We start from the raw sequence: 22,853 nt of genomic DNA, 5'->3' as shown, positions 1-22,853 counted from the left end.
TGTAGCTTATAAAAAAAAAAAAAGACAACTATATTTTTGATATGCCTTTAAAGTTATCTTCCAAAGTATCTTTGATTTTTAAATTCTGTTCAACTCTTTCACCATTAACCTTGATTTCATTTAGGAGTTAAAGTAACTACAGTTTTCTTGGAAAGCTAATTTAGAAATCTTGTCTTTTCTTGCACTATTTTTTTTCTCTTTAGTTGGAGACCTAAGTGAGAGGTTACAAGAAAGTGGTCAGTGTTTAAAATTAATTTTCAGCATGAAACTATTGGTAGGCCAATTCTTTTCCACGTCAACATTTTCCATCTAACTTCACAACTTGCTTGTTAAAACATTAAGCTGCTGGCAGATGGGATGGCTCTAGAGATTAGTAATGAACCATAGAGACCTTCACTAGTATATCAGGGGTTCAAATTCTGTCCAGGTTTGGTGTGGCTTAAGTTGTTACTAGAGGATGACTGTTTGGTGGCCTCAGTCCAGCTCCTAGTAAACAAATCTTCACCTCACAAGAGAAACAACTGCACTTTCCCCCCAGTCTCTGCAGAAAAGCGCCAAGGGCGGATTGGGCCATTTTTTGTCAGGCAGTTTATATGTAGATAGTATAGCAGCTGGAGTTTGCCACAGCATACATGCCGGGGTCAAAAAAGAATCATTGATGGGCAAGGCGATTTTGTCATGAGGAGATGTATGAAGGATGTCCAGCAGAGAATGTTGGGATCACTGTATCTTTACCAATGGAATTTGTAAGGTCTCTGCTGTATGTTTCATAAGGTCTTGAAAAGCCTTGTAATAAATCAGTGTAAGATGGTGGGGAAGGCATGACAGCCTCATCTGATGATGAGGATGAGGATTTGTGGGAAGGTGGTATTTCTTCTTCCTCAGCTGGCTCTTGCTCCTTTATAAAATTCTCCTATGGAGCAGGACCCAAGAGCTGAGATTGTAGTTCCTGATGTGCCCTCTTACGAGATGGGACCCCGTAGAACTGGTCACCATAAGGGGCCCCTGGTTTCCAATAAGCCCACTGAGGTGGGGCATAAGGGAAGGAGACAGGGCCCCAAAGTTGTCCTTACAGGATAGCCAGGTGAGAGTGTCTCCTGCTGAGAGTTTTGTCCTCAGGGTGTACTTCAAGGGATGGAGGCTGGAAGGACAAGGAACCTTGTATAGACACCTTGAATTGGATGAGGTATCATCACCCATGTCTATGAGAGGGGCAAGCGGTGCCGGTACAGATGGTTGAGTTGGTACTTGGGTCTGGAGAGGGTCCTGTAATTGCATCGGTATCTGGAGGTCAACAGTTGGTTGGCTGGTGAGACAGCACAGGAGGATGTAGTGTTGCTACCAGCTGGAAATGTCTCTCTGTAACCTCAAAGACTTTGTGTGCGGCTCGTGACTGTGTTGGTTCTGGATGATGAGTCACCACTGAAGTAGGATCAGAGGATAAATAGGCTTTAGAAGGTGAGTTGGTACCAGTGGAGAGTGTCTCTCAATAACCCCGCAGTAACAGTGATTCAGGCTGTTATAGGAGTCAAAGGTCCTCATGGAATAGCAGCCTCAAAGGTACCAGGGACTCTGGATAGGGTCTGGAGTTCTTGTGTTTTGAAGGCACTGAGAACAGTGCTGGTACTGCTCCAAGTTGTTTACCTGATGATTCTCAGTATATGTCATGGTCTTCTTAGCTGGTGCCGTGGTCTCGATACCAGAGGTGATGGAAGCCTCAGCAGTAACTGTGTGATATGTGAGATCTCCTGAGACCCACTGTGGGGGTGGGGGGTGGGGAAGGGGTGACATTGCCCTTGTCTTATCCCATTCTGGAGAATGGGATCTTTTATTCTTTGAGGGTTTGGATGGTACTGAAGAGCCCCTGGGGTCTTTCCTTACCATTGCAGCAGACACTGTTACCAGGGCTCTCTGGTCAATCGGATCCAAGGTACAAGGGTGAATTGGACCCTGCGGGTCTCAGAAAATGCTCCATTAGCAGGAATTTTAGTCTGTCCTCCCTCAATTTCTTAGGTCTGCATTTAAAACCTGAGCAGATCTTACGTTTGGAAGGCATGAGAGTCTTTCCGAGGCAGAAGAGGCAGCTTGAATGTCCTTCGCTGTGGGGGAAAGACCTATGGCAAGTCTGGCAGGGTTTGAAGCCCGGGGTCTCGGGCACAACCTATACATGAGGCCATGGATCAAGACGTGTGGGAAAAGACCCCAAAGGCCCAGAATGAGCAAATGAAGAAGGTAAGAGGAACAACCCCCCCCCCACCACATCGCCCAAAAGCACAATCAATGTTAAATAACAGAAAATAAAGAAAATACCAAAGAAAAGATAAAGCGAGAGCGGTAACGAGCTGCATAGGAAGCTAATGGATACTGTGATGCTCCAACTCAAGCTGCAGGCAGTTGAGAAGAACCAGAGTGGCAGCAGGTCTGCCCCTTCCCTATATACCCTTTCACCGGGACATTAAGGTGTCAGAGGCACAGGCGTAGACCCACAGACACTGACAATCTCCGCTCAAGAGTACAAGGGCATGTAAACATGTGATGTGGGGCACCCAAGTGACACTACTCAAAGAACAACTGAAGACTCTGGGTTGTGTATAAGATGAATAGACAATGACTTCTGCTCTCCTTGGGCTGACATCAGTTAAAGTCTCAAAGCAGGAGATATTTCCCCTTAGACAGTAGTGGAAAACCCATGACTTGGGAAATCTGAAATTAGACTCCACAGAACAATAAAAATGTACTTACTATAGGAAAGAAACTCGCATTGGCTGTCAAGTATCTCCAGTAGGTATTTTCCATCTCTAAATTCTAAGATTCTCTGAGACTTGTTCCTTATCCTCTTGACAAAAACATCTCAAAGATGCATTCAGCAACAACTGAATCTGACAGAAAATTCACTTCCAGTGGTAAGAAGGGACAGATTAAGGCTAATCATGGTCAGCATCACAAATATTCAAAGAACCAAAGGGCTCAAAAATCCTAAGACTTCTTTTTACATTCTTGCCACATGCAGGTGGCACTCAGATAAACTTCAGCTCCTTGAAAAAATCCCCCATATACAGAACTTGCATCCAAATGGGTCTCCCTTTTATTTGCCATTTTCCTGTCTTCTTCCCATTTCATTCCTATTTTCCCTTTCAAATCTTTCCTGATTTTCACTTCTCATCCTTTGATGGAAGAGCTTAGAAGGCCTTATCCTGAACTCCTTACTCAGGTGAAACTCCCACTGTGGAATAATAATGTACTTGTGAACTTCTTGGAGTAATGGAAATGAATGTGTCAATCATTTTCAGCCTCTGCATGGGCTCATCACCTCAGCCTGTCGCCTTGGCTAAAGATCACTGGTAGAATCTAATGCTTCCTTCCCAAGAGCATTTATCATGCTACCACAATAATCTTTATGGGATATCACTCTAACACCTAAGCCACGGGACTCTCCGAGCTTCTGCCAAGATGTCATGAGGGAATTCAAACTCAGATCATCAGATATGTGCCCTTTACACAGTTCTTTCCCATCACTCATCACATAATCTATGTGAAGCATCTCTGACAGAACAGCACATGCAGGGTGCTACACGACCTATTTACAGCACTTCTCATCCTCCACCATTTAAGTGTGTGGTCTTAACATCATAATTCCAAAGCCCCACTCTCCAAACAGCCCTTCGGTCAAGCATGGTTCCCAGCTTGTGCCTTTAAAATTTCAGCTTGGGCTCAATAGAGGAGAATAACATCCTGGTCCTGCTGGAAAGCGTTCAGCATCAAGAGGACCCGTCTTTATGCTGATAACACTAAAATATAAAATAATGCCAACAGCTGGTGCTACAAATGGCTTTTAAAAACGATGTTCATTCACTAAAATTCCTCTTGCTACTTTTGACATGAAACACGCAGTCTCTAATTATTCTGATCAAGACGGTGAAATACAAAAACAAACTTTAATTGTGTTTAACAGATATTTAATCAGGACTCACTGAACTACAGATTAAAGCTGAAATTCATAAACCATAATTACCCGATTGTCGCAATCTTTTTGGTCCACATTCTGCTTCCGTCTGGGCGTCTGGCACTTTGCCCCGAATTTCTTTTAGTGTCTTCTCAGCTTCATTGCTGTTCATGTTTTCCAGCAGAGATTCAGCACAGATTATAAAATATCTGTTCTTGGCAACTTTATTAGCTGTTTTTTCTTGCAAAAAGTTTATTTCCTCTACCCTGACCCTAAATTGCTGTATTAGGCATATGCTGTGGGTACTGATGACACAAACTAGAAGCAGAGATCTTCCCTCTGGGATTTGTTTGCGGAGTGTCTCCATCTCCCCCGGCTGATATACAAGATTTGCCACCTCTGCAGCACTTTGCCTCCACCTCTTAACTCAAGTGGATGCCTTTCCAGTGTTGCTTTGCAGAGATGGAGCACTGTGGACTTCAAAGGTTGGGGCAGAGGAAAAACGGGGCTGATGCCGCTCTCTAGGATACTGTCCATGCAGAGCCCAAGAATTTCAATGTGTACATGCAGTCAGGAGGTAACACAATTGGGAGTTATATTACCTCCCTCCGGATTCCCACCAACTGTACAGCACTAAGGGTGGGTGCCCAGACAAAGGCAGTGCTGCTGTGGCTGGAACTATGCTCCCAGAGCCAGTGGAGCTGCAGTTGCCCATGTAGGATGGCTCTTGTCTCCATGTGAAAGTGGTCTCCCTCCCAAAGGGCCTCAAAATCCATGATGCTTCAAACTCCTCCCATCAGATGGGCTGGCTCCTGGAAAACTCCACAAAGGTCTCCTCACCAGCCCCCTCCTTTGGATTTTTCCATTGGCGATGATAATCTGGCCTTTAATGATCAGGAATAGTAGCTCAAGTAACCGCAGATCAGATACTGGTCCACACTGAAAGTCACTTTGCACCACCAGAGTGTTGAGGCAGAATCCTCAGCTGCCACCAAACCAGCCCAGCAAGCCTGCTCAACAGTGGGGAAGATGCTATAAAAGCTCATGCTGACAGGGTCAGAACTGCTTCACCTCAGAAACCCTTGCAGGGTTGTGGGATGGTGATACTGCGGCAGCAACTGTCTCCACCTCTTTCCTAACCGCACAGGCTAATCACTAAAGTGAAGTGCCTTCTCGGGGAGAATATGATGTGAAATCGGCACTGTCCCCCATGCACATCTGCAGCTTTTTGCTCCCTCGAGGTTCAGCACACCTCAGTTTCTCTGCCTGACAAAGCTGAGAGTCTGGGTGGAGACGTGCAGAATCCATGCTTGAACTTCCTCTGCTGTGCCCTGTCCCAGATCCCTAGCCCTCTTAGTCAGTCATTAGGTCCTGTCAGTTGCAAGATGCAGCTGGATTTTGTTACCTTGTTGTGACTCCCGGGAACACAAGTTAAACCTCTGTCCTTTTCCTTGGATCTGTTCTGAACCAATATAGAATGACTTGAGTAATGGGACCCGCTCTTGCAATATCTCAGTTTTGTAAAAATTGTCTAAGATGCTATTTAATAAATCTATTTCCATCAGAATCATTTTGTCCTAGCCCACTTCCTCTAGTCCTCTTTACACAGATCAGCCAAACAGCCCCTCTCCCACTGCCCGGAGAACAGTTACACATCCTTTTTTCCCAAGCCTGGGTGAACACCTCTTGCACAGCAGAAACACATCACACCAGAAGTAACTGAAGCACGTAAGTCAAAGTATCACCCGTCTTCTAGACACTTTCTTAGGATCCTTCATCACAGAGCCACTGTAATTGGCTCTATTGGTGCTTGTAATCCAAATTTCATAGCACTGCAACAACACCACAGGCCCAGACAGGAAGAGAATGAGACAAGGAAACATTGGTAATTTCTTTCTTAGAAAGCAAAATGCTCCTTGAAGCAAGGGCTGTAGCTTTTATTTCTTTAGCTGAACTGGATAATTTGAAGTCCAGCCTCACTGAGATCTTTACATCTCACAGACCAGTTTGAGGAGAGGGTATGTGTTATTTGGTGGCCCATGGTGCAAGGCAAATATGATTTTTTACTAACAAGTTGCTTTCCAGCTTGGCACCATCATCGTTAATCCAAGGTTTCACTTCCACATTTAAACAGAGATAAAGAAATTGCTATACAGTGTTAGTGTCGTTCTTCATTCAGACTGTTCCTCTGAAAACAGCCTACAGCCTTTGAGATGCAAAATGTATCACTTTAATGTAGTCGAGGTCCCCACTCACTGCATTGCTAAATCTATTTAGCAGATTCTTCTTAGAATAATCTGTCCCTAGACCTGAGGAAGCTCAGTGATTTTAAGTGTTTTAAGCTAATGATAATGGTTAGTACCAAGAACAGATGTACCTGGCTGTGGTGTGATCTATTCTCTTAGGCTGTTATGAGCTGTGTATTCATACTGACTTGGCATTTTATATCTATTTTCAAGGTGTAATAGCTGGATGGGGTGTAGTCTGTATTTCTCCCTGATGTGTGATGTGTCATCATATGTGTATTTTTGCAAACAGTGGTGGCTGTGCCAACAGTAGTGTGTGTGTGTGTATGTGTGTGTGAGAGAGAGAGAGAGAGAGAGAGTGAATTTTCCCATTTTGATGGCTGCACCAGGTATTGTGTCCGTTTGTACTTCCCCAATGCAAGATGATTGCATTCAGGGGGTACTGTGTGGGTGTGTGCAAACATGCACATTTGTATATATTTCCCAGCGTGAGACTTGTGTAACACTGATAGACTCCGGTTGTCAGCAGGCGGGATTGAACCTGGGACCTCTGGAGCTTAGTGCATGAGCCTCTACTGCATGAGCTAAAAGCCAACTGGCTCTTAGCTAAGGCTATAGAACAAACTCATTTAACTCTTTCTAAGTGGTCTCAGTGCCACTAGATGGGACAGAACACCACACCCAGAAGGTATGTGGGTTACACTTGCACAGCTGGGCTATAATGTGTGTGGGGGTGTGACAAAGTGGGAATGTTCTTAATGTTTTCTCTGAGTGCTGTGTGGGTACCTCAGTTTCCCCAATGCATTTCTCGAGTGTCTAGGGTGTGTGACTGTTGCAGAGCCCTAGGGGGCGAGTGTGATGCTGTCTGCACAGACAATGGCTGACACCCTGTCTCCTGGCAACTGATGGCCTGGGCCCCTCCCCTGCAAAGGTGCCAACTGAAGGTGTTGGAGAACAAAGAGATCAGGTGACCTCCTGGCCCAGGAAAGAGACAAAGGCAGAGGAGGGGCTGGGGAGGTTGCAGTTTGGAGCTGGCTGGGGAAAATGGAGGGGGGCCAGATAGGCCCCCCCTAGCCCCAAGATGGATCTGACTCAGGAGGTCCTATTGTCTTTACCTGCAAGACCTGTCTTGGACTGTGTTCCTGTCATTTAAACAAACCTTCTGTTTTACTGGCTGGCTGAGAGTCATGGTGAATCGAGGAAGCCAGGGGTGCTGGGCCTTGTCTCCCCCAAACTCCGTAACAGGGGGCATATGTTCCATAGTGTACAGGGACTGCATCAAGTACTGTCTGAGTGTACTTTCTCCAATGGGCAGGCTGCTTGAGACATTGTGTATGTGTGATGGTTACACTGGTTTGTGCTGCCAGTGAAAGACATTTCACTATAGTGTACTTCTCTGTCTACCGTGCACTGGAATAAAACATTTTGGTCATATACAGAAACGGTGCTTCATGTGCCATGGACAGAATGAAGTGAAATTTCCACTGAGAATGCCTTCTGATCACACCACAGACTAGGTGCTGTTATTCCTAAGCACCTGCTCCTGTCAGTCTCTGAAGAGGATACATTATTTGGGATATGTTGCACAGGAGGTCTTACAGTTTAAGGTCTCTGTAGAGAGCCAGGGTGGCTTCCCTCAAACCTGAGGGTAAAGAGCCACTCTCTCAGCCTGAGGGGGCGGGGCCAGACCAAGCTTACTCCACCCCCCGGAAGGGGAGGGGTGGAACAGGAAGTACAAAGGGTGGGGCCCTTAGCCCAGTCAGAACTGCACCGGGGGGGAGGCAGACGCGGACCGCTCGCTGGCTGTTCCCTTCAGACCCTTCTGCCAGTCCAGGGGAGGCCCTGAACCAGGAGAAACCTGACCTGGAGAAAGGACTGGGGCTACCAGGACTGCCCGCCGCCGAGTACCCGGAGGAACTGGAGGAGCCTGAGGCGGAGGGGGAGCTGGAGCTGCCAGCAGCGGAGTACCCGGACAAGCTGGAAGGACCGGAGGGACTTGCTCGAGCAACTGGGTAGGAAGGAGCCCAGGGACAGAACTGCACCGTGCGGTGAGTCTATTTGGTCAGCATGTTGCAGAGGGACCCCGCTGACCCAGTGGCAGGACCCTCGCCCCGCTAGTGTCAGGGCTCTGGGCTGGAACGCAGTGGAGTTGGGTGGGCCTGCGTTCCCCTACCCCGGCCAACCCGCCTTGGGTAGCAGAATCCTGATAGCGCTATCGACTCTCGCCGCCACTCCCCTGCCTCAGGGGCGCGCTATAGACCCTTGCCGGGGTCCCTCCCTCCGCTAATTCCCTAGTGACAGACGGCGTGACGTAGGCCGGCCAGTGGGACAGTAGCTCCCCACTGCCCCCTAGCAGCTCGGTGGGCCAACCGACACAGGTCACAGTCTCCATCCTGCAACACATGAGAAATCTGTCCCTACTTACATGAGTTGAACCACTGACTTCAGTGGGACTACTAGTGAAAGTAAGAGTTGCAGGACTGCTCTCTCACAAAGTAAACAGAACTGTGATTGGTCCATGCTATCATACTGCAATATTAGGTATGCTGATTGAATATGAATACTCATTCTTTAAACAACTCCCAAAAGAACAATTGCTACCCGGCAAGAATCCTAAAAACAGATGCTCAATGCATACCACATAGGGCCCCATCAGAGCCTGTATCCATCCTGATTAAATGAATGGAACTTATACAAGGAAGATCCAACAAGGTTAAAGCCCAAGACTATTTAAATAACTAAAATATGGACAAGCTGGGAGGCATCGGAAAACAAGACAAGACACTAGGTATCCAACAGAGACAAGTAAATTACTACCTTGATCTGGGAAGAGTAACTGAAGGTGTCAGTGCAGTTCAGATCAAAACACTGTGGCCCACCACAACATAGGTCCAAATATCATGCCTGATTTTGGGCTAAGAACCAGTGCTGACACCACAGCACAGTTCCAGGATGCACTGCAGTGCTAGAAGCACCATTGGTTAGATAAGAGGTTAACTCAAGATGTCTTCATTTCTCTGATGGTTTGCCCACATTGTCTCTGGCAGGGCCATATTAAAGCAGAGGCTCTATAGATCTGTGCCTAGGGCCCTAGCTCCTGTAGTCATATCATTACATCAACAGCAGAATCTTAGCTTTCCTTGAAAAACAACCTAAGTTTACACAATTGTAAAGAAAACACTGAAAATGTGACCCAAGTGTAGCGGCAGCTGCATGAGGATGCAGCAATGTGTGTCTAGGGCCCTGGATTGCCATGGCCCTTTTCAGAACAGAAAGAGCTAAACCTAGAATCCTGGACAACACTCCCATCCCTCAATAAAACAAGTTCTGATCACCAAGTCTCTTTGGGAGCAGCCACATCTGCCTGCAAATTCACTGCAGCATCAGTATCTAGCACTTTGCTTTATATAGTTCTTTCAGATCATTTTAATCTGAAAAGTGCTATATAAAGGTGTATTCTATTCCTAACTTTCAAGACTCTTCATGGCTCTACCCCCACCTTCACCTCTGTTCTCATATCCTACTACTCCCTCTCCCACATCCTATATTAGATTATATGCTCATTGGAGTAAGGACCTAATATTGCTTCATATCTGGAGAGCACCATGTGCCCATGGTGTTATTTAAACAAACAACAATTATTATTACTTGAGAACTATGGAACAACATATTATTTAAGACAAGAATTTACTAGGATTAAAAATAGGTTTACGTATTTATATGGAGACTGAGAACATTCACAGTTATAATATATACCATAATAAATCATAGTAATAAAATAAAATAATAATAATAAAGATTGTGTTCCACGGCATAAACCAACCACTAGCTATTAGGGTTAGGAAGATGTTTTCCCTACAGGTGGGTTATTCCATCATTGGGTTACTTGCACCTTGCTGTGAAGTATATATCACTGGCTACTGTCAGAGACAGGACACCGGACGAGATGAGGCGCACAGATGAAAGGCATTATAGAAGTATGCACATTATTATTTAGTACCTATATTACAGCAGTGCCCAGAGGCCCCAGAGAGAATCGGTACCCCATTGTGTTACATATTGTACAAACACATATGAAGGCATGGTCCCTGCTTTTATACTATAAAAAGACAAGTTACATGTGATGAATAGAGAGGCAAAGGACACAACGAAACACACACACACACATTTGCAATTCCCCCTCTTTTTATTCTTGTATATAGATAAAATAAGTGCCAACTACCCCCATTTATCCCTAAATCCAGGTATTATTAATTGGCTGGGTTTTTTTTTTTAAATAATTGTCACAAAAGAGGTAAGTCTTAAGGAGAGATCTGAAGAAGGAGAGGGAGCTGCCCTTTGTCAGGGAGAGTGTTCCATGTGTAAGAGGCAGTATGGGAGAAGGCACCGAGATGTTTGTGTAAGAAGCTGAGAAATGGGTGGCCATCATTGAAAGAACTGGGGTAGCAGCACAGTAAGAGACAAAAGCAAACGGGGAGGGGTAGAGTTGTGAAGGGCCTTGAGGCACAGTCGAAAACCATAACATTCTAGACTTCCAAAGATCCCTGCACAAAGCTGGAACATAAGAATGGCCACACTGGGTCAGACCAATGGTCCATCTAGCCCCGTATCTTGTCTTCCGACAGTGGCGGGTGCTTGATGCTTCAGGGGGAATGAACAGATAAGGGTAATTATCAAGTGAACCATCCCCTATCATCCAGTCCCAGCTTCTGATACTTAGAGGTTTACGGAAACCCTGAGCATTGGGTTGCATCCCTGATCATCTTGGCTAATAGCCATTGATGGAGCTGTCCTCCATGAAGTTATTTAAGTCTTTATTGAATTCAGCTATACTTTTGGCCTTCACAACATCCCCTGGCAAGTGACTGTGCACTGTGTGAAGAAGTATTTCCTTATGTTTGTTTTAAACTGCTATTAATTTCATTGGCTGATCCTGGTTCTTGTGTTATGTGAAGGGGTAAATAACATTTCCCTATTCACCTCCTCACCATACATGATTTTATAGATTTCCATCATATCCCCCCTTAATCATCTCTATTCTAAACTGAACAGTCTCAGTATATTCTCTCCTCATATGGAAGCTGTTCCATACTCTTAATCTTTTTAGTTGCCCTTCTCTGTACCTTTTCCAATTTTAATATATCCTTTTTGCGATGAAGCAACCAGAACTGCATACAGTATTCAAGGTGTAGGCATATCATGGATTTATATAGTAGCATTATGACCTTTTCTGGCCTATTATCTATCCCTTTCCGAATGGTTCCTAACATTGTTAGCATTTTTGACTGCCACTGCATGTTGAGCAGATGTTTTCAGAGAACTATCCACAATGACTCCAAGATCTCTTTCTTCAGAGGTAACAGCTACTTTAGACCCCATCATTTTGTATGTCTAGTTGGGATTATGTTTTCCAATGTGCATTACTTTGCACTTATCAACATTGAATTTCATCTGCCATTTTTTTGCCCAGCCACTCAGTTGTGTGAGATCCTTTTGTAACACTTTTCAATCAGCTATGGACTTAACTATCTTGAGTATTTTTGTATCGTCTGCAAACTTTGGTGAAGGACCTCGTCAAAGGCCTTCTGAAAGTCCAAGTACATTATATCACCTGGATCACCCTTGTTCACATGCTTGTTGACCCCCTGAAAGAATTCTAATAGATAGGTGAAGCTGATTTCCCTTTACAAAAGCCATGTTGACTCTTCCCCAACATATTGTATTCATCTGTCTGATAATTCTGTTCTTTACTAAAGTTTCAACCAATTTGCCTGGTACTGAAGTTAGGCTTGCCGGCTTGTAATTGCCAGGATCACCTCTGGAGCCTTTTTAAAAAATCAGCATTAAATTGGCTATCCTCCAGTCATCTGGTACAGAGGCTGACTGAAGCAATAGGTAACATACCACAGCTAGTAGTTCTGCAGTTTCATATTTGAGTTCTTTCAGTTCCTCCCCAGCACTGCACATAAGTCTATCTACATGTGTTGAGAGGTACACACCTTTTGCACCCAGCAGGCAATTTACCATGCGTTCTCCCAGTCATCACAAACCCAACTATCTATATTTCTAATAATCGAATCCCCCATTACTATTACTTTTCTCTTCCAAATAACTTGGGTCCCCTACCCATGAGGGGTATCCTCAGTGCGAGAGGATACCATGACGTCATCTGGAAGGAAGATCCCAACTATGGGATTGTTTCACTTCACTCCAGCTTGATGTTCTCCATCCTCAAGACTTTCTTCCTCCTCAACAGCACAGAGGCTGTCAGACTGAGGGTGGGTCCCCTTTACTATGTCCCTGAAAGTCTCCTCTGTGTACCTCTCTGTCTTCCTTAGTTCCTTCGGTTCAGCCATTCTGGTCTCAAGAGCCTGTACTCGGTTTCTGATGGCCATGAGTTGCTTGAACTGAAATGCACACATATGCCATCTGCCCATAAAGCAAGTAATCGTACATGCTGCATTGAGTGCAATAAATTGTATAGACCCCACTCTGCTGCTGGACTTCTGCCTGTATTCTTTTTACTATTGAAGGGGTTTTTGTTTGTTTTGGTTTTTTTTGGAGGGGGATGGGGTGTTTATTGGCCTAAGTTTAGCACATGCTTGCTAGGCATATCTGACTCTCACACTCCCTCACAAAACTCCCATTTGCTGCTCCTGTTCGTTAGTGCGCCTGGTCACTTAGGAGCTGTCTTTTTAAACCCTGCTCTCCCTGAGTTAGCCCCACCCCCTTGTCAAGGAATCCTAAAAGGATTAGGGATCAAATGATAGCAGACTAGAGCCTAGTTAGGCAGCTCTTAGCTTACCTCCCAGGCTATCACAATAGCAGATTCTTCACCATAATGAAATATGCAAAACTAGAGCAGACACTTACCAAATCAGCGACCACAATCCAGAGGTGAAAACTTACAGGTACAAACCACAGTCTGAAATCAGAGATGAGAGACTGTTCAGCTACTGAGACAAAGGAGAGATGGACACAAAGGGAGACTTTCTACTCCAAAGTCCCTAATGGGAGGAAGTGTGAGAAAGATATTTCCTCCAATTATCAGGAATAATAAAAGATATGATGATAGTTCTCATCAGAAAGCAATGAGGCAAAACAGTGCCTAAGCCTGGGAGACAGGAGAGAGATGGCAAAGGTGGCATTATGCTCCCAGATCAGGAATGAGCACTAATGATAAAGGGACACAAGGAATCAAACCCCAAGCACAGGGTGTTACCCTGGGTCATACTATCCTCCACAGATATATGGGGGAGGAGGGGTGGGTGGCTGACTGACTTTCTTTTACTTTGGCAGCACCTCTATAGCTTGTCATGCCAATGAATCCTCCTGGAATGGAAATGAATTGAACTGAAACAGAGGGAGGCAGAGGGGGAATTTAAAAAAAAAAGGTGATGTAGCCAGAGTGAGGGACAGGGAAGATGATTTTATTCCTTTACACAAACAATAATTGCCTCTGTAATCAGAAAGGAAATGAGAAGAAGACAAAAACCTATTTGTACTTGATGCTGTGATGAAAATATTAATTACCTTCTAGTAACAATTTTTCCTTTAGTAGCAATCTTTTTAAACTGGCCACAGATATTAATTATAATTTGCTTGTCAAACCTACACTTCTGAAATACTTTGTGTTATGAAAAAAGCATTAAAAATAACCTCAGCCTGTGCCTTTGGGTCTAACACATGAGCAGTCTGATTGAAGGAAGCAGGCCTACTCATGGAAAGGCTATGGGATCGGTCCCCATATTAGCAGTAAAAGCTGCCCTTCTTTCTTCAGTCTCATTATTGCTAAAAGATATAAAAATCCCAACAATCTCATATTTTCATTATAAGATTTGGCAACTTTTTCATATTTATTTAGACTGCAAGATATAATTTGAATGTGGGGTCTGTTTCTCCCTCCCTCTCTAGGAAAAAGAATAAGTTATTTGTACTCTGAATAAGTATTTATTATTAGTGGATCAGACATGGCTAAGGTATATTATTACAACCATGTTTGTTAGGTATGATTTATATTGTTTGAATGCATATCATCTTATGCAGTCTTTACTTTTATTATACTTTGGGGGGGTTGTTTGGTTTTATGCATTTAGTCACAGTAGGTTGTGTTTTGAACTTTGACAAAAATTAATACAAAGGAAATTAAAAAAAGAAAAAGAAAATATTTTCAAAATGATGTGGAAATCAAATCTATCCCTCAGTAATTTGATTTGTAGGAAATGGAAAGCAAAGCATTACAAACAGAATGCCTTGAAGTGCATCATAATTACTTACATGTGCAAATACATTGTCTAGGTTTAAGCACATAGTTAATAACAATAGCAATAATAATGCCCTTATACAATTTCATCCAAGGATCTCAAGGCTCTATGCAAACATTCATTAATTAAGCCTCACCATTACATGATGAGCTACTTGTAAGCATTATCCTCCTTTGCCAGATGGGAGAAACTGAGGACCACCAGGCCAAAGGTCAAGGACATACTAACAGTTAGTGTGTCAGAACTGGGAACAGAAGTCAGGGGGTTGGGGAACTTCCAAGTCCAAATGGGCCAGAGCTGCAGAAAGCTGGAGCTGAATCTGACCTTCCCAGCATTTGGGATCACGGCAGTGATAGGCCAAGCTGAGCAGTTTTGATCAGTGCTTTCCCAAAGTTTGGGGATTGAGATGGGACTTGGATCAGAACCATGGCTAGTCCTAAGTAGAACTGGACCAATTTTTTGTTTCAAAACTCAAAGGCTGGTGAAATGTGCCTGGTCTGGGATTTCATTATCAATGGGAATATTTCTTAGATCAGGTTTATAGAGGATCACAAACCTTACAAGCAAATCTAGGCCCAGTGTCAAATGAATGTGGCAAAAAGGTATAGATTTGCATCAAAACTATGTGAAATTCAGTTGCTTCAACCTGGAAAAAAGAAAAGAAAAGAAAAGAAAACTTTGGTGGTTTCAACTGCGTTTTAATTTGGGCTTTTAGGTTTGTCTGAACCTGAAACTCACAGCAAACCCCAGGAGGTGTGAATAAAAACCAAGAAGGTTGTGCACAATTCCCTCTAGTGTGAAAATACTGAGATTTACACAGCTCCAGTGCTGACTTCCTGTCCCCTGCTCTGACCGCTAAGCTATATTCCCTCCCTTCCAGAGCCAAGAGTTGAACCCCAAAATCTTGGCTTCTTGGCCCTTTGCTACCCACTAGCTGACACTCCCCTCTCTAACTATCTTTAATACATACTTACCTGCTTCACTAGATCACCATGATCCAAGATTGCCAAGTTATCTTTGCTCTCTCATTTACCCTGCAATAAAGTTTATGCTCTTAAGTGCCACCTACTGAAGTGATAATAAGTGTACTAGTAAAATTACCTGCCCAATTTGACATGCAATTTGACAGTTCTCAGTGCATAGACACCACCATGTCATATTTAAAATTTAGCCCAAAGATTTTTGAACCATGTAGTTGAAGTAAAAACATTTATCTGTGTATTTTGCTTACCTGTTATGTTTTACACAAATGGAAACACTGGATATTATTTATTGGCCTGGCAGACAGAAAAAGCTATGCTTCAAACGTCACTCCAAGGTGTCACACACATCAACACTCTAATTATGTTTCAGGACTCCCTAAAGTAATCTCTAACTGTGCTTATGGGCTCTGCGATCACCCTGACAAACTGGGACAATGTTGGCAATCTCAGGATAGGTGTTCAGTAGCAATCCTACTCAGGAGGAAATGCTATCATGCTACAAGTACAATTAATACTGCAATTCTGGGACCACACACAATCAAGAGATTTCAAGAAACAACAGCATTGACTACATAAGGCCATCACAGTCAGAGCCTGTCCGGTGTACAGTTCTACACCATGGAATTACTGGGCCACAATCATCCCTGGTGTAACTTCATTGCAGTCAATGGATTTTACCCAATAGATGATTTTGTCCCATTGACTTATTTTTTTCCATTTAAAAATCTCTAAAGCTCCTCTTCCCCACCATCCCAAAGGAAGTACAAACTGCACTCAGAAATGACTCCAGAGACAGATGGGCAGTTGTTTCTCGAAATCATGACCACATTCTTATAGTGCAAAGCTAGGGTTACCATATTTCCACAAGCAAAAAGGAGGACACTGAGGGGGGAGGAGCCCCGCTCTAGCCCCGCCCCTGCCCCACCCCCATCCACTCCCTCCCACTTCCCACCCCCTGATTGCCCCCCTCAGAACCTCCAACCCCCCCGCTCCTTGTCCCCTGACTGCCCCCTCCTGGGACCCCTGCCACTAACTGCCCCCTAGGACCCCACCGCTTATCTAAGCCGCCCTGTTTCTTGTCCCTTGACTGCCCCCTCCTGAGAACGCCCTACGACCCTACCTGTCCCCTGACTGCCCCGACCCTTATCCACACCCCCACCCCATATTCACACCCCCGCCCCTAGACAGACCCCCGGGGACTCCCATGCCCTATCCAACTGCTCCCCGCCCCCGACAGGACCCCCAGAACTCCTGACCCATCCAACCCCCTCTGCTACCTGCCTGCCTCGACCCCTCTCCACACCCCTGCCCCCTGACAGTCCCCCCAGAACCCCAGACCCATCTAACCCCCCCTGCTCCCTGTCCCTGACTCCCCCCCCCCCCCCCCCCCCCCCCCCCCCCCTCCCCCCCCCCCCCAACCTCCCGACCCATCCAACCCCCCCTCCCTGTCCCCTGACCAGGGCCGGCTTTAAAGAGCCCAGGAATCGGGCTGCGCTCCGGCCAGGGTTGCGGGGCTTGGGGCCGGGCCGGAGGTGCTCGGCCGGCACTGCTGGGGCCCGAGCCGGGCCGAGGGTGCTGGGGCCCGAGCCGGGCCGGCGGTGCTGGGGCCCGAGCCAGGCCGGGTCCGGGCCGGCGGTGCTGGGGCCCGAGCCGGGCCGGGGCTGCTGGGGCCCGAGCCGGGCCGGGTCCGGGCTGGGGCCCGAGCTGGGCCGGAGCCGCTGGGGCAGCCGGGCGCCGCTCGGCCCGGGCCGGAGGGAGCTGCTCGGCCAGGGCTGCGCCTCCCTGGAGCTCTCCTCCTCGCGCCCCCCCCCCCAGCTTACCTGCTGCTGCCTCCTCCCGCTTGCCCCTGCTTCTTCAGACTTCCCGCGAAGATCTGATCCGCGGGAAGCAGGGGAGGGGGAGGAGCAGGGGGCGGAGCGTTCAGGGGAGGGGAGGAGGGGGAAGACAGCTGCAGGCCGGACAGCATGGTAAGGCTGCAGGGGATGGGGGGAGCCGGGAAGGGGCTTTGGGTGCCCAGCGGCGCTTGGCCGCCGCTTTTCTGTCTATAAATAGCCGACCGGGGGGAAATCCCGGACATTTTTAGATTTTTAAAAATCCCCCCCGGACGGCTATTTATAGACCGAAAAGCCGGACATGTCCGGGGAAATCCGGACGTATGGTAGCCCTAGCAAAGCTCAACAATCTGCTCCACTCATCCCCCTTAGTGAACTGAGAAACAATATAGATGTTAGGTCAAGCTTGACAGCTGCTGGCATGTCCTCTGCCTTCCCACAGGCCTTCAAATGCTAGCAGGCAATAGCTGCAGTCCACAGAATATCTTGAACTATGGACTCTACCAAAGAAGGGAAAGAGAAATTGTGATAACTCAGAAAATGCTTTAAAGTTCTGCCAAGAACATCAGAACCTTTCACCAATTTTAAAATTTAACTTAGGATGGTGGAGGGATGCAGGGGCGAGTGGAGAGCAAAAGGTTCTGAAATTCAATCTTGAAAAAATAAAATAACCCACCACCTCAAAACAGAACAGATATTTGTGTAGGGCCTAAAAAAAATACTGTTATCTTGTCCTCTGAATCAACAGTAAAGAAAGGAAGAAAGAAAATCTTAATAAGGAAGCTTTCTTTTAAAATATCATAGAATCATAGAAGATTAGGGTTGGAAGAGACCTCAGGAGGTCATCTAGTCATCATGTGACTGTTAAGCACCATTAGAAAAAGTGAGATCTGGGAGCAATCTGTCTTTACCACATTTAAAAGGGCGATGAGATGAGGCTGAGAAACTTCACACCAGCACAAAAAGGGTTAAAGAGAGTCCATGGGCCCAGCTAGCCCTGCCCCGCTATACCTGCAGCCAATGCCAGGCCTGGAGGGGCAAGAAAGCGAGAGAACCTGGCTCACTTAAGGGCTGACTGGTGAAGAGGCAGGAGACAGCTCTGCCCCTCTACATGAGGGGAGCATCACTAGGACGCTGACAGCCAGGCCAGCCACCAGGGAGAAGCACCGAGTCCCTGATTGAGGGAAACTGCTGAGGAGACCAAGGAACACCCAGCAGTGAGTGAACTGTGTGACTGAACCACAGAGACATTATGGAGTTAAGACCCTGCAATATTACATCTGCTCCCACCAAGAGGGACATCAGGCTGGGGCTGGATGCCACACAAAGTCCACCAGGGGGTGTCACTCGAGTCGAGCCACCTCAGACTGTTTGGGTTACAGAGGCCAGGCCCCAAACTGAAGAAACAGAGGTAGGAAGTAGCCCAGTGCAGCGGACTTAGATTCTCTGCTGGGAGGATCCTGTCAGTGCTGCTTCACACAGGGCACTGGGCTCGGACCTGGAGAAGGAGGAGGGCCTGGGCCCCCTACTATTCCTCTTTAAAGAGTGAGGCGCTTCTGCCAGGGAAGCAAGTTGCCAGATGTCAGGTGCGCCAATCACTAGGCCGCCCAGCCTTTTGAACACCCTATTACAGGCCACAAACCTGCTAGTGAAAGTCATTTTATTTTGAGCTTTCTTAGGGGTCTCTATAAACAATAGAAAATAAGAAAAAAAGAAACAAAACTGTACTTTTCATTTTCGTAAAGAAATAGACAATCAATAAAAAATTAACCACACATAGAACTGAAAACTACTAGACATCATCCTGTCCTTTCAGTTATGTTCCATGCACAAGGTCCCAATGGCTATCATCCTCCAGAGCATGTTTTGCAAACCATCTAACTAGTATATGACTGCCAAGGCATTTTCCAGGAATCTTTCTGAGGATGTATATTACAGTCCATGGTCACTGAATCAGGCCTGCTTGTTGAGCTCTGCCCAGCTCCATGATATGGATCATAGAGGCCCCAATATGGCACATCACTTACGCATGCGTTTAACTTTAAGCATGTGCTCAGGTGATTTCCTGAATCATAACCAGGATCGGCTTTACTGTTATCTTCCAAAGTATCTTTGCATTTTAAGTTCTGTTCAACACTTTTACCATACGTCTACACTACCCGCCGGATCAGCGTGTAGGGATCGATCTATCGGGGATCGATTTATCGTGTCTAGTGTAGACACGATAAATCGATCCCCGATCGCTCTGCCGTCGACTCAGGCGAGAGGCGGAAGCGGAGTCGACGGGGGAGCGGCGGCCATCAATCCTGCACCGCGAGGACGCGAAGTAAGCGATTCTAAGTCGATCTAAGATATGTCAACTTCAGCTACGCTATTCTCGTAGCTGAAGTTGCGTATCTTAGATCGATTCCTCCCCCCCCCCAAGTGTAGACCAGTCCTTTCATTTAGGAATTAAATTTCCTTACTTGTGTTACATATACTACTGTAGATATTTCAAAGTGAAGGAGTGCTACAGACCTAATTTACTTTTTCCCCATTTAAGCTGTTTATTTTCTGCCCTTCATTCACCTTGGAAAGAGGAACTAGATTAGCCAGTTTCTCTTTCCAGCCCTCACGCACAAGCACCATGTGGCAGCGCTACAGGGGAATGTTTAAATCCAAAGAAAAACTGTTTTCATTTTATTTTTAGAAAACCATGAAAACATTTATATTTATATATGTTTTGTAAATCCCTTTGCCCTTAAAAAAAACTCCCACACAAAACATATATTTTGGCCCTAAACTGCACAACATTTGCTCCAATTCTGATCCCATTCATATCAAAGGCAAAACTTCAGTTGACTTCAATAGGAACAGAAGCAGATCCGGTGTCCCTTTAATCCTTCAGAAGTTGGAGTGGGGCTTAGGGAGAAATGTTAAAATGTGACTCTCAGTTTCATCCATGTAACCTCATTAAAGTCAGTGAAATTGCACAGGTGTAAGATGGGAGAATTTGGCTCAAAACACATTACCACACAACCGCTGCTGGAAAAAGGCTGTGTAGATTCACTGGCTTGAAAGAGTTAAACAATACCACTAATAGGAGCCCTGTAAGTGGGACAGTTTTGAATGGGGCAAATGAAATGATTGCAGCTCATGTTGGCACTGGCTTAGTTAAGGTTATGTCAGCATTTCCCTTAATAAACTCTCTTCTGGGGGGTTAATAATCATCCTTTCATGTTGCACCAAGCTGAAAACTGGCAAGTAGGCTGAGAATGGAGATACGATTTGATTCTTTTTCTACAAAGATATATTTCAACTGGATCAGCCATAAGAAAACAACCAAAAATGTAGAGCTAGTGCAATTTCAGAGGCTTTTTGTGCCAGCCAATTCTGAATTACAGTAATATTTCGCTCGTTGCATTTATAAATTTACATATTTTTATATTGGCAATAAAGACATTATGCAATCAAAATTATCTGAAAAATAAAGAAAACAGATGATCGCTGATAGATCACAGTTTACAAAAGAAAAGAACAGAGGAGCACATTAAATTTACCATAAACGAGGGGCTTCATACCACGACAGCAATTGCTAATATAATTCATTTGTCATATAAATTATGTCCCTGGGGACGTCCCATAAAATTAATTAGGTCAGAGACAGAGGAAAAACAAATCAAAAACTTCTAAGAACTCCAGCAAATAAGAGGTTTTAGAACCAGCAGCATCCACAAGATCAGTCAAAAGTTCCTCCTCCTTGCCTTGTTCCCGGGAGGCTAACATTGAGAAATATCTCAGGCTCATCAACATGACATAAATTATATTGGTTGTCAGGAAGGTACACAGCAATTTTGAAATTTCAAATTTTGCAAGCAGCACAGTCTTTCAAGTGGACCACATTATAAACTGAATGGAAGAATTTCAGAAATGCAATTCATTAATAAACTAGGCGTTAATTTTGTGGAAGTGGTTGGTATGAGCAAAGTGACATCAGCAAAATAAAGCTCATGTTGTATTCATCACACAACATGGAACAAAAAAACCCCTAAAACCCAACAATTTTAAAAATTAATCAATGGTGTAATTCCACTGAAGTCAAAACCACTGAATTTTGCCTATTCACAGACTTCAATGGAGTTAAAACATGACTGCCCCATGTATGTATCCCATACCACATTGGCTTATTTTAGTGACAAAACATGTTCTTACTATTTTTTACTCCTGTCAACACAGCAAGCATAGTCAGCAGCTGCCACATGACATGCCCACAGAAGTTAACCGATAGGCCAAATGTTAGTCTGAACAGCAGGGCACAGGTTTTTGAAAGGAAGGTGCTTAGGAGAAAAATGGTGAAAGAATTGTTTGGGGATTGATTAGCTCAGAGACTCCCTGACATTAATAAGAGTTGTGCAGTTAAAACTCGACTGGGCACTTAAGAGAATTTAGAGGTTAGTTTTTAGAAATGTGACCATCAAAAACCCTAGTTCTGGACATCCCCAAACTTCAGTGGGCCTTATCACTCCTACCAGATCTAATCCTACCCACCCATCTGTGAACATCTGTGAAATCTGGATCTGAAGTATGTGCGATAGCCCATGTTAGAGTGCAGGCTATGAAGTCCTTCTGTCATAAAATATTTGTGATGGCAAACTTCATAAATGAATAGTGCACTTTTCAATGCATTTGAGTGTCTTGCCTCAGCCTTAGGGAGGCTTTGGAGGACAATAACTATATTAACTTGATTTTTCGGTCTGGAAAGCCCAGGATAGCCCAACCACTGTGCAGCTTCACTCTCATTGCCACACTGTTTCGCAACAGATTAGATATCCCACCAAGGATACGTATGGGATGGCTGCACAACACTGGACAATGCTTCAGACTCACAGGAAATACTCATCTCTCAAGCACAAAGCAATATGGATAAATATAAATACCATGAGCCAAATTATGCCCTTTCTCATGTCCTCCCGTAAACCTCAGCAGAGCTGTACAGCATGTAAGCAAGCACAGAATTTGATTCTATATATCAAGTTACCCATAATTTCTAGCGCTATTGCTCTTTGGGGGACCCACATATAGGAACATGTATACTAAAAGGTGTAAGCGCAAAAAAGGCTGAGCTAGCAATCTCTTAACTCAGAATTTGATTAGTTTTTGTAGATTTAGCTCAGAGCTTTAATGTAATTTAAATGCACTGTCGTCGTCTGCATTACATACATACCCACACTGGGTAACTGGGTGTGTGCATGATGGTCTGAGAAAAGGATATTGTTTTAATTTAATTTTGAATTGATATGGTGAATTCTAGTGCACCAGAAATTGAAGCACCAATAACACTAGTTGGAACTGGGCATTGTGCAGGCTGACACTATGCAAGATTCCATCATTCAGCTCTGCCAATGCACCTCAGTCCTGACCTGCAGCCTCCCCTGCTATTCAGTCCTGGGCTATTCACGCAGTTCTGCTAATGCATTTCAATCAATCCTGTTCTGCAGCACCCCTTGCTATTTCAGTCCTGTACTCGCCACACAGGTCTGCCAACAAAACTCAGTTTGTCCTACAACTCCCTATGCTATTTCAGAAATGGGCTTTCACTGAGACAT

The sequence above is a fragment of the Terrapene carolina genome, unplaced genomic scaffold (assembly GCF_002925995.2).
Source record: "Terrapene carolina triunguis isolate 2854851 unplaced genomic scaffold, T_m_triunguis-2.0 Scaffold242, whole genome shotgun sequence".
Classification (NCBI taxonomy): Eukaryota; Metazoa; Chordata; order Testudines; family Emydidae; genus Terrapene; species Terrapene triunguis.
This window is presented reverse-complemented; position numbering follows the sequence as displayed.